The 17,446-nt window shown below is 44.4% G+C and overlaps 1 protein-coding gene across 1 annotated transcript in view; it reads right to left on the bottom strand.

Annotated features, from left to right (window-relative positions):
* LOC142465861 (galactose-3-O-sulfotransferase 2-like) overlaps nucleotides 1-17,446 on the bottom strand; it is a 34,821-nt gene that overhangs the window by 9,998 nt on the left and 7,377 nt on the right. The gene's annotated exons all lie outside the window — the stretch shown is intronic.

Genomic DNA, 17,446 nt, shown 5'->3' with positions numbered 1-17,446 from the left:
ATAGTCCTTTGTCTAGCTAGACAAAGGACCATTTGGGGTCAGAAACATCGCCCAATTATTTTTTGCATAATGATGGATTAAATATTTGAAGTTTTATTCATATAATGAGTATTATGGATTCTTTCTTCTCTCTCTCTACTCTCCTCTCTCTCTTCTTTCTTCTCTCATATCATCTTTAGCCCTTGTCGAGGCACTGCTGGATGAAGGCCCCCCCTATGATCTTCCAGGTACTGCGGTTGCAAGTCTCTCTTCTCTACGTTGTTCCAATACATTTTCTGATTTCATCCTCCTATCTTACTTTTGGTCATCGCCTTGGTCTTTTAATCTCGCTTGGAATCCAGTCGAGTGCCATCTTTGTCCAACAATGATAATTTCTTCTTGGGATATGTCCAGCCCACTGCCCCTTTAACTTCTTAACCTTTGTGACAATGTCTCAGACCTTTGTTTGGTTTCAAATCCATTTATTCTTTTTCCTATCTTTTCGTTAATATCCAGCATAACATCTCTCCATACTTAACGTTGTCTGAAGCTTCTGCATTATCTTCGCATTTAGAATCCAAGTTTCACATCCATACATGAGCACGTGATTTAATTCAAAAGGTTCCCATCCCTTGTAATTTGCTGGCGAAGGCAGACAGCACATTTGTTGAACGTCACTTTGGTCTTGCTGAGATTCATACGGAGGCTTCGGCGAGTTCTTCAATTTGTTACTAGAGGTCTTCTGGACTTGTGGCAAAAATAACAATGTCATCTGCAAATCGTGGGTGACGTGAATATTCACTATTGATTTTAATTTTATTTTAACTTGGATTTTATTATTTTATCTGGGGGTGGGAGAAGGGGGATACAGAATGGAGAAGGGGGGGAGGGGAGAGAATACTGTACAATAATGAATCGTATCTACGCAAATGACTTTTCGTCTTGGCAACCCTGCAGTGTTTGTTCTCATAACTCACTAGTCCAGATACATTTACATTGGGTGAGCGGTACCAACAAATGTGAGAGATTGATCTCATCTCTCATCTGGTTACTCATTGGACCTGGGTCTAAAGTTATGAAAAATTGATCCACGGAATGTTGGTATGTTGTGTTTGAGAATGGAGGTTACATTTTCCATTAGCATTACTTTATTAATTTTGTTGGATAGTTGAATCATTAACTGTCCTTTGAGCTTCTCCCAAGAAGCGGTTATTGAGCAACTGGCCTCTATTAGAATGTGTGAGATGAGAGATTGGTTATGAGGACTTAGGTTTTCAGCTGGTTTAGCTAAAATCATCACCACTGGGTCCATTGGGGTTCTGATCTCCAGAACTGCTTCTATAAGATAAATAACCTTTGACCAGAATGGCTGAATAATAGAACATGACCAACGAATATGAAATAGGGAACCCACCTCGCCACAGGCCCTCGGGTCACTAGTATAGATCAGACCAGTCGGGGTAACACACCTAGCAGGGGTCATATACCATCTGAACATGATTTAGTATACATTTTTTTTTATAATTGAACATATCAAGGTTTTACATGCCGTTTCCCACATATCCTCTCAATCAGCCCATGGTATCTACAATTGAAAGTCTGACTCCCACTGCGACATATACCTGTGTTGGGAGGGTCCACCCACAGGGACCAATTCTCTATTGAGGGTGAAGATCAATCCTTTGACATAGATTATGGAAATACACAGTTTTTCAAAAATGGAAAGTCTGGGGAACCTCGGGTTCGGATGGAAGGAGTGAATAAAATGTTTCACCTGGAGATATTCCAGGTAATAATCCTGAGGAATATAAAATGTTTTCCTTAATTCCTCAAATTCCATAACCCTGTCAGCTGAGTACATCTTTTATATATATATTAAGCCCCTATCTTTTCAAAGTTTGAAAACAGAATTTGGTAGTCCAGGAAGGAAATCTGAGTTATCAAAAAGAGGAATAAATCTCGAGGGAGACGTAGAGAGATTAAACTTCAACTGGGATTTTCTCCATATTTTCAGGGCGTAATTGATAATTGAAGATCAAAAATATGTTAGGGATGCAATACTTTTCACACCTTAAAACAGTGGGAAGAGCAATGGGGGCATGAATGGCTCTTTCGATGTCTACCCGACACTTTTCACCCTTATCCAAATGCCTGGATGGGATCTGTCTAAGGTGTGTAGCCATGTAGTATCTAAGAAGGTCAGGGACTACTAGGCTTCCCTCTGATTTTGAGGATGAGGACCAATGTAGATACTCTGGGCCATCTATGTCTCCATATGAACAATAAAAGTTTATTTTATATGTCTTTGATCAGGTTGGTAGGGATAGTGATTGGTAAGGTTTGAAAGAAATATAAAATTCTAGGGAGGATTTTTATTGAACAGATATGGCCCAGCCGCGACATTAGGTGGTTATTGCCGAGAGAGAGGTACCTTTTGATTGTGGCAAAAAGTGCGGGTAGTTGTGTGAACATGGAATTATAATTTTTGGTCATACCCAGGTATTTGAGGTAAGAGTTTTTCCATCTATATTTAAAATTGAGGTAAAGCAGTCTCCATTTGTCAAGAGGGATAGAGATATTCCGACTTGCTAGTATTGATTTTATATCCTGAGAGAGAACCAAATTCTGATAAGGATTTATATAAGCAGGGAAAGAAGACCAAAGGCTCCATGAGGGTTAAAATCGCATCATCTGCAAAGAGAGATTTTGTGGGTTTGTTGGCCAATCTTAACCCCTTTTATATCTGGGTTTTGTCTAATCATACAGGATAGGGGCTCAATAGTCAGAGCAGAGAGGAGGGGTGATAGTGGGCACGCTTGTCTGGTCCTATTAGAAATTCTTATTAATTCGGGATTCGCTCCTGTTCATTTTAAAGAAGCAGATGGGTTTTTATATATTGCAAGTACCCCAATTAGAAAGGGACCCATGAATCAGAATTCCTTTAGAATCTCAGCCAGGAAAGGCCAACTTATCCTATTGCATGCTTATTCACTGTTGATTTTGATTCCTTTTTCTTACCAATCTAATACTTGAACAATTCTTCAAGTGTTTCAGTGAAAAGTTTTGGTGATGGTGTGTCCTTGCCGCACTCCTTTTGCTGGTCCTTATCTTGTTTGTATCGTCATGTAATTTATGGTTGATGTGGCATTCTTGTAAATGTTCTTTATAATATCAGTGTACGCTTCTTCAACATTTTGTCTTAATGCATCTAGGACCGCTGAGGTGTAGACAGAATCAAAAGGCTTTTCATAATCTACGAAGCCCAAGATGATCGTATTCATTACTTCAGGAAATCACTTCTTGTACAATTTGGATGTTCACAGTTACAGTACATTCTCTTACATCTTCAGTTATACGTTTGTGAATTGTGTTGCACAGTTCTGCATATTCAATTCTTGTGTCTTGGGATTGCTTCATTTCTTGCCGTCTCATCAGATATTTATTTTATCCTGTTTTTGTTAGCGATTTCCTCCAGTTTTTTTTCTGCGCTTTCAACAACAATCTTCATAAGTTCTTCATAATCATTTGTTAGTGTCCCCACGCATTTTGAGCAAGCTGAAGCTCTAGTTGAAATTCTCTGCTGTTATTATTGAGGTTTTTTATGTTTTATTTTGGTCTTTTAATCACTTTTCTTCTTTCCAGCTTCACATTCAGATGTAATCCGCAGTGAACGAATCGGTGGTCACTCCTTGTGTCAAAACAGTTAAGGACTGTGCAATCACGTGTTTCATGTTAGGATATAGTCCATTTCATTCTCGACTCCAGGTGGGTATCTTCCATGTCCATTTTCTGGTTGGATTCTTCTTGAAGAATGAATTCATGATGTAGAAGTTTCCACATTTTGCACATTCTACCAATCTTTCTCCACATTCATTCCTGTTACCTTAACCATATTTACCAACTGATGCTTCATCTTTCTAATAGGCACCAATCTTTGCATTGAAATTTCCCATAGCAATCTTGAGGTGACCATTTTGTTTGTTGTTAAGTTGGTTGATTTCATGGCAGAAGTCTTCCACTTCATTGACTGTGTTACTTGATATTGGGACATACACTCGGATTATTTGAAGACTGTATCTCTCTGTCAACTGAATGACGGTTCTGGTTGCTCTTTCTGATCAGCTTTCATACTTCCCTGTGTTGTTTCTCCACCTCTTGTTAGCGATAAAGCCTTCTCCGCTGATTCTTCCATTATCTGTACCTCTGTAACAGAATAGGTGTCCCCTTTTGATCACAATGATGCCTTCATCTTTTCTTCTAACCTCACTAAGACCAACAATATCCCATTTAATCTTTTCAAGTTCGTCTTCCAGTTCTTGCATTCCTGCTTCACTGGATAGAGTCCGGCAGTTGTAGATAGCCAGGTCTAGGTTTTAATGACAGATTTTGTTTAACCTCTGGGGGTTCTTGGCATACTATGCTTTCTTCCTGAATGTTGTCAAGCCCAGGGACATTCCAGCCTCTCCTATTTGGGAGTTGAGACCTTGCTTGTAATGCCGGCCTCATTTGCATGTTGGCCAGGTATGTTGTTCAAGTTTTCATAGTATGGTTAAACCTACCGGCACAAATGCCACTATACGTCTTGCTGAACACCCGTTCCACATTGAGGCAGTGAGATAAGGATTTGAGGGAACATGGACATGCTGTAAGAGTACGTGACTTTATTCTGATTTACACTAGCCACCTCCCCAATCTTTCTTTTCTTTCCCCAGAAGAATAAAACAATTTCATACACCCTAGCAAGGAATAATGTAACCTTAAAGGTTCAGTCCCACCAAGCTGGTGAAAACGTTTTTTTTTTTTTTTAAAACAACTCATAGATTCAAACCCTATGAGAGTAACTGCAAATGTAATTTAGAGTGTAAACTATGATTGTATTTTGGTTTTCTCCTAGAACATTGAATTTCAGCGTATCCTCTTCTTCTGCTTACAGTATCTATCTGACTAATGACGGTTTCATAATTACTTAGCCAAGAAAAAAACAGAGCAAAAATAGCAATTTACCTTGGACATTGAACATTTAAAAAAACTACTTTAAAATGTTTATACTTGTCTAATGTGTCAATCAGCTGTGTTTTACTTCTCAAACATTGTCATCAGTTCACTTTTATCTCGGGAAGGATTGTAAAAATAATATATATTATTCTCTTTACTAGATCCCGATATACGCTTATCACATGCTTATTGTTTTACAATATTCTCTGTTTGGCTAATAATTGAAATGTAGGTTTCAGGGCCCACAGTTTTAAAAACGGAAGCGATTAGATAAAGGTCGTAAATAATCTGCAAAGCACCTGGCACCGTTTGTTTATACAAAAGATTAGTCCTGTATAGCTAATTTAAAACATGGTTTTTAATGTTTCTCTCACCTACAATTAGCCTACTTTTACATGGCACTGGTGCTTTGGTCCTAGATGGGAATGATGTGTCTTCTCCACATCATCCTCCATGATGAGATGCATCCCTCTTCCTGTATAACTCCTGGTATTATGAGGTTGATGAGGGTTTCTGTCCTCCTCTTCCATCTTACAAGTTACTTCTCTGCTCTGTTTATCACCATTTCTTCAGAGAGTATTGTACCAATTGGGACAGTGACCAGCAATAAATACCTTCATACTTTCCATGAGCTCCACTTGCTTTATTATTAAATCAAGTTCTTGATGTTTGATTACAATAGCATGTTCCCTGAAACTCCCTGAAAAAACCTCAACCAAAAAGGACCATAGTCTGTGAGATTTTGGGGTTTATTGGAAATTAAAATGGCTACCAAAATGAGTCAAATTCAGTGTCACAATTGAGGTTGTCCAGACTACTTGGGATTGCAAACACCAGGCAAAATGCAGAGGTTAATAAACAAAAGTTTATTTGGCTGGAGCAAACGGTGAATTACATGTACAAAACACAGTCAATACGTTACCAAAACTGGGCTATATCTGAGTACACCAAGCTCACTGGGTGCATGGTGCTGCCAAAGCTAACAGTCTGCAGCCTGGCAGGGAGCTGGCTCTCATGCGCGGTGACGTCACGCTCCCTGCTTGGCCGGGAGGTTTGTGGCCGGCTAGGTGCATGCGCAGGGGGGCGATTCGGGGGGCGTGGCCATGACGACGTGGAGCTGGTTCGCCCCCATTGGGCGAACCGCTCACGTGACGCGCGAGTGAGAGACAGATTCAAATTTGCTTGCTTCGGCAAGCGCGTAAGCGCCTCACATGCTCACGCTGGCCACACACATTGCCGCAATGTGTTTCATCGCGGCCAGCGTTAGCGCCCGCTCAGCGCCACCCTGGCCAGGGCCTTGCCCTTGATGACATGTCAGTGGTCCATCCCAGGTCCATATAGTTCATGCATACATTGGTCTCGAGACACCGAGACCAACGATGAACTTGAGCTGTGATCGGCATCGGCTTGTATACTTTCCCAGCCTCCATTTGGAAACATTGAGAACTGGGTGCCGAGCAATCGGACTCCGCTGAGTTAATGAGGAGTGAGAGTGGGTTGGGCACAGCAGGCTTCTAGTTTGAAAGGAAATAAAACTGAAAGGCTGATTTTGCCAAAACCATGAACTTCTTAAATCAGTGGAAGAAAACACAGGAGCAAGTTGTTCAGAAGAAAAAAAAATAGATTTTTTTTTTGGCAAGACTAGAAGTGGCTTACAGAGAGAAGCCATCAATGCCGAACTAAGCACACACATTACTAATGTGAAAGAAGATAGAATGGCACCGGCAGAACTACCTGTGAGGGAAAGATGTGTCAGAATCTGATACACCCTCCTATTCCTCAGCAAAATGTGCTATACCAGGCACTGAGTCTGGGAGGATGGATGCTCAATGGACTCTAGCTATTGAATTTCAAGATTCTTTGGTGTTTGAGGGAGAACGAATGATGGAGGGATTGAAGCAGAGATGGAGAAGGTGGATGATGATGATGATGATGATGATGATGATGATGGGAAGGAGCCGGGTTGTTGATAAGGTGAGCGGTGCACAAACTTCGCAAGAATGGGAGGACAAATATTCTGATGGTAATAGTGGGGGAGGTGATGGGAATGTTGGTGCTACAATAACGGTTAGTGGAGTTGGTGGTAGCTGTGCCGAAGGTGATGATCATAATGAAAGTTAATCCCTCTGTAAACAGCAGGCAGTCGTGGCTATCACCAAAACTAGTAGCACCAGTGCTCCTATTACTAGCAGTGTGTTGAAAGGTAAAAGTGACTTGCCTATATATTCTTTATTTCAAAGTAAAAAATAAATAAATAAAAAACATGCCCACCAACACCCTCATTGTGAACTTCAGATACAGCACACACTGTTAGACAACAGCAGCCAATACCATGTCATGTGTAATCATTATCCTCGTGTGCATGGCCCGGTGGGAGCACAAAGAAACAGGCACGAAAATCTTATCAAGAGATAGGATGATCGATATCAGCGCTGCTCCGATAAATATCAGACTCACCAGGTAGGATTTCCTACCTGGCGAGTCTGATATCTATCGGAGCAGGGCTGCTATCGATCATTCTATCTCTTGTCTACATTTCGATCGCGGTCGCGCAGGAAGTGTCGTTCACCCCTCCAAGGGAACACACAGCCGGGAGCAGCAGAGGGGACGGACCATTGTGAGTTACGAGAACACTCCGTGGGCTGCTGCCTCTGCAGCCGCTGGCCCCACATGGGAGGCGGGTCTGCAAGCGGCTCTTACCCCACTTCTCCATAAGGGTATTTTCCTGCTCCATACATCTCTTCATCCAGCATGACAGCTGTGGGAGTCGTCCTAGAGGGGACAGACGGTTTCCTTTGGCAAGAAAATCTTATCAGCCACAGAAAAAGCAGCACACAATGTTACACAACAGAGAACTGTTGAGGTGGAGGATTATGACCATGATGTAGAGATACCAGTTGTAAATCATTGCCACTTGCCCCTCCTTACATCTCAGCCCTAATTTCTCGCTATGCACCACCTTTACTCTTGCGTTCTGCTCAAGGATGCCTTCTCTCTACCCCCTTTGTATCTAAAGCCCTCTCCAGCCGTAAACCTTTCTCACTGACTGCCCCACACCTCTGGAATGCCCTTCCCCTCAATACCTGACTAGCACCCTCTCTATCCACCTTTAATTCCCACCTTAAGACACACTTGCTTAAAGAAGCATATGAGTAGCACCGTGGCTAATACTATACACATGATGCATAAAGCTTGGCCCCCTGCAGATGCACTTACCAGAACGCCCTCCTACTGTCTCTGTAAGTTCTCCCTACCTACCAATTAGATTGTAAGCTCTTTGGAGAAGGGACACTTTTTCCTAAATGTTACTTTTAGATCTGAAGCACTTATTTCCATGATCTGTTATTTGTATTATTTGCTATTTATATGATTGTTACATATATTACTGCTGTGAAGCGCAATGTACATTAATGGCGCTATATAAATAAAGACATCAATACATACATTGTTAAGACTTCACCTAGAGCAGGGGTGCGCAAAGTTTTTAACCTGCGCCCCCTGCCTGCTTACCTCACGGCTCGCGCCCCCCCCCCTCCTCGGCTCCGGCTTCAAATGTTGTAACGGGGTCCTGCAGCGGCATTTGACGCCGGTTACCATGGCGACGTGTCTCCGAAGATCAGGTAGAAGAAGCTGCAGAGGCCTCGCACGGTCCCCCCCCCCGGCACTTAATTTAAATGCCTTGGTGGAGAGCGCAGGACCTCTGTAGCCACCCTGCGCCCCCCCCTGTAAATTATCCTGCCCCCCACTTTGCTTACCCCTGACCTAGAGAACATTGGGCATCTTCGAATAATAAAAATAATAATTACATTGTATTTCATATAGCGCTTTTCTCCCAATGGGACTCAACGTGCTTCACAATTACAGTATAGCGTGCGGTATGCAGCACACAGGAATGTTTACAGGCCCTGCCCTGCAGAAATGTGAACAAGTGATCTGCGCTCAGAATTCTGTGAATTAAATACCTATGTAATTGGTTAACAAATACCAATATCCCAATATAGTGCAAATTACAGTGTATATATATATATATATATATATATATATATATATATATACACACACATCAACTGTTGGTGAGGGTGAGTATTAAACCCAAATGAAGTGCTGTGCTAGTGTATCAAAAAATAAAATAAATTATTTTAAACCTGTTAACAATCAAATGATTATAAGGAGATTGCTGCTGCTGTGCTCATGGATTGGCTCCACAAACCATCGTACTATAGCAAAAAACAAAAAGAAAAAACAACGCAAAACCTCATAGTGTAGTATATAAATAGTGTATTGATATATATCAGCAGGTGAGTATTTCACGTACATCAATCAAATAAAATATTAGCATGACATGTTTGGGACATGTTACCACACCAGCTACTGCATCCCGTCACGTCTATTCGAGCCAGACGAGGAAATCGGACCCCTTCTCCCTCAGGTAGTTGCTTTGAGGGTCCTGTCGCTTCAGTCAGTGCACGGCTCACTGTGCGGAGGAGCTCTGCTGCTGTAGATGCGAGGCGACACAGGCTCTTCACTAGATCTGGAAAGTAGGCTAAGCGCTCAAATGCAGGTGCAATGAATAAAATAAGCCAAACCACTAAACCAGGGTACTAATGAGAATAATATAGTACTTAATGTGCAATAGTATGGGTACTATCCTCCTGAAGACAGGTGGTAGATGGTACAAGCCCACTCACCCTCAGTCTCATCGGCAGGTTCCCCTGAAAATCAGCAATACCCACATCCTGGTAGTAGGTAGGCAGGCTGTGCAGCTACAGATATGCAATAACAGGAAAAGGGAGACCAAAAAGCGCACCAGCACAAACGGAGCAGGAAGGACCCAAAACGAAAAAAATGATTAAAAGGGCACTTTAATGTGACAAAAGACCAAGCGTTCTTTATCAAGGATACGCGTTGGATGGGTCTTTTGTCACATTAAAGTGCTCGTTTAATCATTTTTTTCGTTTTGGGTCCTTCCTGCTCCGTTTTTGCTGGTGCGCTTTTTGGTCTCCCTCTTCACTAGATCTGGATGTCGGAACTCCGGGAGCACGCTGATGACGTCATCAAGACTCCGTCGCGGGTTATGCAAATTTCGCCAATGTAAATGTCCACATAAAATCACTAATTGTGATGCAAGGATAAGTTCTCAATCCTTTTGAGCATAGGCTGGAACGCGCCCTCTTCCTACGCGTTTCGTATAAAGATACTTCGTCAGGGAATCTGAAACGCATCTGACGGGATGCAGTAGCTGATGTGGTAACATGTCCCAAACATGTCATGCTAATATTTTATTTGATTGATGTACGTGAAATTCTCACCTGCTGATATATATCAATACACTATTTATATACTACACTATGAGGTTTTGCGCTATTTTCTCTTTTTGTTTCCTGCCCTGTAGAGCTTATGTTTTTGGTGCCTGGGACACAGGGAGATAAAGTGACTTGCCTGACACCAGTAAGTGAACCACTGATTCAAATTCTGTGTCATTGTTGTAGAGTCGGTGACTTTACTCCCTGAGCCACTCCTCCCCTACACCATAAAACATAAGGAAAACTGAAGAACCTTGAAGGTGCAATAAAACAGTAGAATTTCCGAGGCACCTCCAAATGTGGAAGTGTTTGTCAATCAAGTATTTACCCCCACCCTGTCCTTATCAGAGAGATTATAAAGATAAGAGGAGGAGGGACTCTGGCTGTAAAACCGTTGCTGCTCACACAGGGACATCACGCAAAATAGAGCAGCTAGAGGAATTCAAACCCCTCCTAAGTCTTAACTTGAGACAATAAATACAAAATACTTAGAGGTGTAGCCCTGTTTCCCCTAGAATACAGGAAGACTACTAATGCTGTATAACCTGTTTGCTCGCAGGGCCCGAGCCTCTGCCACGGAGAGCCTGGGGCTATATATATATATATATATATATATATATATATATATATATATATATATATGCAAATACAACTGTATGCTCATCTGCATGTCTTAGGCAGGTCTGCAACCCCGCCTTTCCCCATTATCACCCAGCATACAGCACTTCCACTGCAGCAAGGGATTCTGGGAAATGACATGCAAATGAGCACAAAGTGTCACTTTTTGCCTCAAAAACCATTTTTAACATGGTTCCCTATAGGCTTAAGCTTGCTGCATGGTCACAGCTTTGAGCACAGCCAGGGTTAAGGTGCATACCCAGAAAACCACCCACAGACAGCTGTTTCAACCTTAATGGGTCTCATCAGTGTGGGGTTGATTTTAACTGGGTATGCAAATATATATATATATATATATATATATATATATATGTGTGTGTATTGTTTCTTATCAGATGCAGCGCCTCCACCTACGATGGCTCCCTGCAGAGCGGGAGTTGTTCCTCGCAGGACACCAATATAATGATATACACGCAGTACATAAAATAACAGATATCTTTACTAATAGTAATCAGAGACTCATATGCATAACATTCACATACTCCTCCCAACAGAGGCACACCTAGCCAAAGCGTCTCGCAGGATGCAACCCTCCACCGTGTTCCCCACACCGTGTCCAATGTCCCACACCCAAACCCCCAAGTGTGTGGTGACCGCGCGGTCACGAGAGTGAGTGTTATAGTTGGTGCACTTTGGTGTAGCGTTACCTCCCGAGCGCTTCTGCACTCGGACCAGCAGACTAATCTTCGCAAAGGATCCGCAGACGCGATGCCTTCCGCGATGCTCCTCCGGGGCGATCCCACCCGGGTAGATATAAAGGTCTCTGAGGAGGTTTGGTCCCAAACCTCTGATAACAAACTGCAACGACCACTGTGTCCCTGACTTTGCACACTACTGCGGCAGGTTCCTATTCTAGGGCTTGTCCCTACAGCAACCACAAGCTGCCTGTGACTCAGGGGTCTATCTTGGGCCTAGGGGGCTTTCTGGCCTAGTGTAGAGGCTACTTGCCTCTCTACACACATAGCTCCTACCTCTTCCCCTTCCTGGTCTTGACTGGCCAACGTGCTGCCCTGCGTAAACCTTCTATCTCCTTCCTGCAGAGCCCCTGTCGCCCTATTGGCTCCCTGGCATCACATGGTCTCTCTGGTGATCATGGGACTTTTAGTCACCTGCTCTAGCCCTCCTCCCAATGGTCCGGGCTTCGCGCACTACCGCAGCCACTCCCTGCGCATGCACAAACTCTCCAAGTGCCGTCGCCTCTCAGAATCACTGCGCATCCGTGAGTATCAAAATGGCGGCGCCCTGAGCGCTCGGGCCGCCGCAGAGCCTCCTATGCGCCGGAGAGCTCCCTGCACACTCTGTAACCCTCCCTGACTCTCCCACCGCAGCCGAGGTGAGGGTAAACCCGGGGGACCTGGCTACAGAGGTGTCAGATTTGAGTAAACCGTGTATACAATTAGCCAGATGAGACCCCTTAATCATGTAACTGGAATTAGTTCACTTTGGTCTTAGGAGGGATTGCCCCTTTAATATGTACAGCTTGGAGTATAGAAGGGAGTGGGGGATAAGATAGATGGAGGGTTACATGGGGATACATGGAGGGTTTCAACAAAGTTCAAGAGGGAAGCATATATCACAGAAGAGGAGCACAAAAGACTACACAAGAGGTCAGTCTCTGAAGCTGGAGGGTGTCAGCTAAGGCCTCGTTCAGGGTGGCTGCTTCGCAACGTTGCGCGCACCGTCGAAACAAAGTGTTTAAAGTAAATATCAGTTGTCTGGGTAGACGCTGCCCTGTCGCCGAAGTACGGAGTTGACGCTTGCTACAATTTGCATAAACAACTCCAGTTGTTTTTTCAAGCAGCAGCAGCATCACTGGTACTTCGGCAGCCAATGAAATCATTCGGGAAAGTGTAGTGAGAAGAGCAACACCCATCCCTTACCTCAGGTCTGTAGACCCGCCTCCTGAACGCTTGAAAAGGTCTGCTGGGGATGATGAGCACACATCGCCCTGCATACTGACACGCGGACGTGCGCCCTCCACCTCCTGTCTCTGCCACCCTGAACGAGGCCTAAGGCTGCAGCCATGGTACCGCAGACCGTGCGGACGCGTGCGCATGCGCATGGGAGAGGGCGCGTGTTGCGCAAAAAAACAGTTTAAACTGATTTCTTGGCGTGAAAGGCCGATCACGTGAGCGGTTCGCTCAATGAAGGTGAACCAGCTCCGTGACATCACTGGCACGCCCCTAGACACGCCCACGGACGAAAAACACACCCGCTTCAAGCAGGTGATGTCAAGGCCGCGCACGCCTCTGCACGGGCAAAGGCACCATGGCCCCAACCTAAGGCTGCGGCCATGCTGCTGCTGAGCTCGCTCATACTTGAGAGCGGTGCCGTCACCAACTCTCCAAGCATGAGCGATCAGCTGTCCTGCAATAATTTTAGAGCAGGAGTGGGGGGCGTAGCTATTAAGGGAGGGGGCGTGTCATTGGCTGGATCGGGTCTCTCCCTCTCCCTCTCTCTCCATTCCCATCTCTCTCTCTCCATTCCCATCTCTCTCTCCATTCCCATCTCTCTCTCTCCTTTCCCATCTCTCTCTCTCCTTTCCCATCTCTCTCTCTCCTTTCCCATCTCTCTCTCTCCTTTCCCATCTCTCTCTCCATTCCCATCTCTCTCTCTCCATTCCCATCTCTCTCTCCATTCCCATCTCTCTCTCTCCATTCCCATCTCTCTCTCTCCTTTCCCATCTCTCTCTCTCCATTCCCATCTCTCTCTCTCCATTCCCATCTCTCTCTCCATTCCCATCTCTCTCTCTCCCTCTCTCTCCATTCCCATCTCTCTCTCTCTATTCCCATCTCTCTCCCTGCTCAGCCTACACATACACTGCCTCTCTCTCCCCATTTGGTCAGAGCAGGGTCATATGCTCGAAAGACTCTTTCCCTCGTCTCCCCAAGCACCAAGCTTGGGAGAGCGTGCGTGCCCGCCGCGTGAGCGTGGGCAGGAGGATGAAGATTCAAAGCGGTAACCGCGACCAACGCGGTCAGCGCCAGCGGGGACTCAGCCTAAGGGGAAATAAGAGAGAGGATTTATTTACATGGTGGGTGGTAGATTTGTGGAAAGCCTCCCAACAGATGTGGTAGGGGGCTAATACAGTAAGGAAATTAATAAATGCCTGGGATAGACATAACAATAAGATATCCTAATTATGAAAGAAAGCCAAGGATGTTTCTACTGAATTTTTTTTTTTTTTTTGTATCTGTAGAAAGACAATCGCTTTGTTTTTTCTTGCTTTTTCAAAGCAAATCAAATGTATTTCCTTCAAATTGTAATGTCACCATCTCCATGCAATAGGCAAATACTGTTCTAATAAACGGAAATCTCCTGAATTAGAGCACAGGGCCACCAGTATGAAATGACACATTCAACTCCCAGGGGTGATGTATTAAGGCAAATTTGGAGCAAAATGTACGCAAATTGCGTCATTTACCTCTCGTGTCTCTCTGTCTCAATTTATCAAGAACTTTTCTCTAAGTTTTGTGCCTTGTGCGCCAGCTTGTGATTTGGGGGAGTGACAACAGGTGGAGTTAGGGAGCAGTTATATGTGGCCAGATTATATTAGGATTTTCCCAACTCCGGCACATTTTTATCTCGTATTTGCGTCAAAAAATCCATCAGCTCTGAGGTGGCAAACACTTTTCTGTCTACCAATTGGAAGCAGAAAAAGAAGCAACGCATCAAAACAAACTTCCATGTGCACTTCTTTTTTACGTTGATATATCTCCCGTTTAATCTTTAGCCCTCATATTGTAATGTAAACCATATTTTGTGCAACTCGTTATTTAGGACAATTGCCCTGCTCAGCCTGTTCTCTGTGTTTACTCGCTGCGGTTATTACTCTGTTACCTTATTGACCTTGGATTTATGTTTATGGATCCACTCTTTACATGTTCTGTCTCTCGCACCTTTCCCTGCTCTCCTTCCCATTCTTTTCCATGACCTTTATCTTTACTGTAATCTCTTCATTATATTGCCAACCTCCACCGACCCCACCCCCCCCTCCACCTGTTTCCACTCAACGTCCTTTCTGACCTTTCATTATAAGTGACTATATTTAATCTCACTTACCAAATATTAAACAGAGACAACGTGGCACATACACCTGAGCAATGTATAATTTGTCAGTGATATCACCGGATTACATAAACAAAAATTGAATGTCAAAGATATAATCATTTCTCAAAGTTGGTTTGCTTCTTTTTTTTTTTTTTTTCTCCAAAAGGCTAAAATACAAACTCGTGCAAACGCCTCCGAGAAATGCATTAAAGATCTTGCAAAAGTTGCTGCAATTACATAAGTTATTGGCCCTTGGTGATTTTTTGGGGATAAACTTTGACATCCCTAACAGTAAAAGGGTCCTCACCTCCCCCCGTGACGCTCCTACCCTCCAACTTTATTATTTCTCTAAGAACAGAAAAACATTCTTGAAGTAGAAATGTTAAGTAATTGTTAAAAAAAAAAATCGCTGTACCCCCGGTTAGGATATTATTATTATTATTAACATCTATTTGTAAAGCGCCAACATGTTCCGCAGCGGGGTACAATGGGGTACAGAGTTATGTATATTACATACATAGAATTACATACCAAATAATGACAAACAGGCGCAAACAGATACAGACGGTAATGAGGGCGCTGCTTCTGAGAGCTTACAGTCTAGAGGGAGCGAGGGGCAGTGATGAAAGGAAAAGTTGCTGCTCACTGTGGGATGGAGTATGTCTCAGCAGGGCCGCCATCAGGGGGGGACAAAGGGCACTAGCGTCCCGGGCCCCGTGAGTCAGGGGGGCCCGGGCCCCCTGCGTGGCCGTGAATTTAATTTAAAAAAAAAAATGCTGCACCCAGCACCGGTCTCCATGTTGGCAGTGCCGGAAGTGAGCTTCCGGCGCGAGAGGGAGGCCCGGCGCGGGCGCATGCAGCATCGTGGCGCAGCGCAGGTGCCTGCAGCGGGGCCGGCGTTAACCGCTGTGACCAGCCGCCGGGCCCCACGCAGCACCGCCACCCCGCAGGACCGGGCCGTTGCGCTATTTTCCCCGCAGCCACCGGCCATCCCCCCGGGCCATCCCACTACCCCCCGGTAGTGATGTCGCATTGGTGACAAAATCACTCTGCGATTTCAAAGACGACGGAAGGCGGCAGCACAGAGGAGGCGCCACCAGGTAAGTGCTTAGGGGCGGCGGATCTGGTAAATCCGCCGCTAGGGAAGCCATTGTAGGGATTTGCATAGTGGAGTGGTGAGTGAGGTAGATGAGTCAAGCAGCAGCATTTTGGATGGATTGGAATTGGGACAGTTGGACAAGGGGAATGCCAGCTACCTGTAGGAGAAGGTTGCTAGAGTGAAGGCCCGACAAGATGAATGAGTGAATTAGGACTTGACCCTGAGAGGTTTAAAAGTTTGTAACATATCCACAACTTGTTGGCCCAATAAAAGGTATCACATCACCTACTCTCTCTCCCTCCTTTGTTACTAGTTGAGTGACAAATGAGTGTATCTTCACAATATTTTGTCAGGACTTAGTGAGAGAGTGAATATGAGGAATGAAGGAGAGGGCAGAGTCAAAGATGAACCCTAGGCAGCGGGTTTGGGGTGTTGATGAGATTGCTGTATTATTGAGAGTGAGGGAGCATTTGGGTGTGTGTGGCAGTGGAAGGGGAAAGAGTATTAGTTCTGATTTGAACATGTTAAGCTTCATATAAAAGTGAGATATCCAGGAGGAGTTGGCTGAGAGACAGTTGGTGCCACGGGACTAGAGAGAGGGGGAGAGGTCAGGGGAGGAGAAGTAAATGTGGGTATCATTGCCATAGAGATGATACTAAAAGTTAACAAATTGTATTAGTTCACTAAGAAGAGTTATAGAGTGAGAAGAGCCTTGTGGGACCACAACAGAAAGAGAGAGTGAAGAGGAGGCAACACGAGAAGGAAACACTGAGAGCGGTTGGATAGGCAGGATGTGAAGCAGGAGAGGGCTGCACAACATAGGCCAATGGCATGGAGAATATGCAGGAGAAGGGGGTGAGCAACAGTGTCGAAGGTAACAGAGAGATCCTGGAGAACAAGGAAGGAGAAATTAGCTCTGAGTAGGTAATTGGTTACTTTTGTTAGTGCTGTTTTGGTGGCATGTAGAGGACAGAAACCAGATTGCAAAGAGTCAAACAGAGTTGGAGAAGAGAAAGTGAGTCAAGCGGTGGTAAACAAGCAGCTCAAGTAGCTTGGAGGCAAAGTGAAAAAGAGAGAGAGGGTGATAGTTAGAGAGGGAGGTTGGTTCCAGAGAGAGTTTCTTTATAATGGGTGTGATGAGTGCATGTTTAAAGTAAAATGAGAATGTGTCCGAAATGAGAGAGAGGTTATAAAGGTGACTTAGGATAGGACTTACAGCTTCAGAGTGTGAGTAGAGGATATGTGAGGGAATAGGATCAAGGGGCCAAGTTGTAGGATGAGATGATGACAGGAGCACAGAGACCTCATCCTCAGTCGCAGGGGAAAATAAGCTGTGGGTGGA

The sequence above is a fragment of the Ascaphus truei genome, chromosome 14, assembly GCF_040206685.1.
Source record: "Ascaphus truei isolate aAscTru1 chromosome 14, aAscTru1.hap1, whole genome shotgun sequence".
NCBI lineage: Eukaryota > Metazoa > Chordata > Amphibia > Anura > Ascaphidae > Ascaphus > Ascaphus truei.
This window is presented reverse-complemented; position numbering and strand designations above follow the sequence as displayed.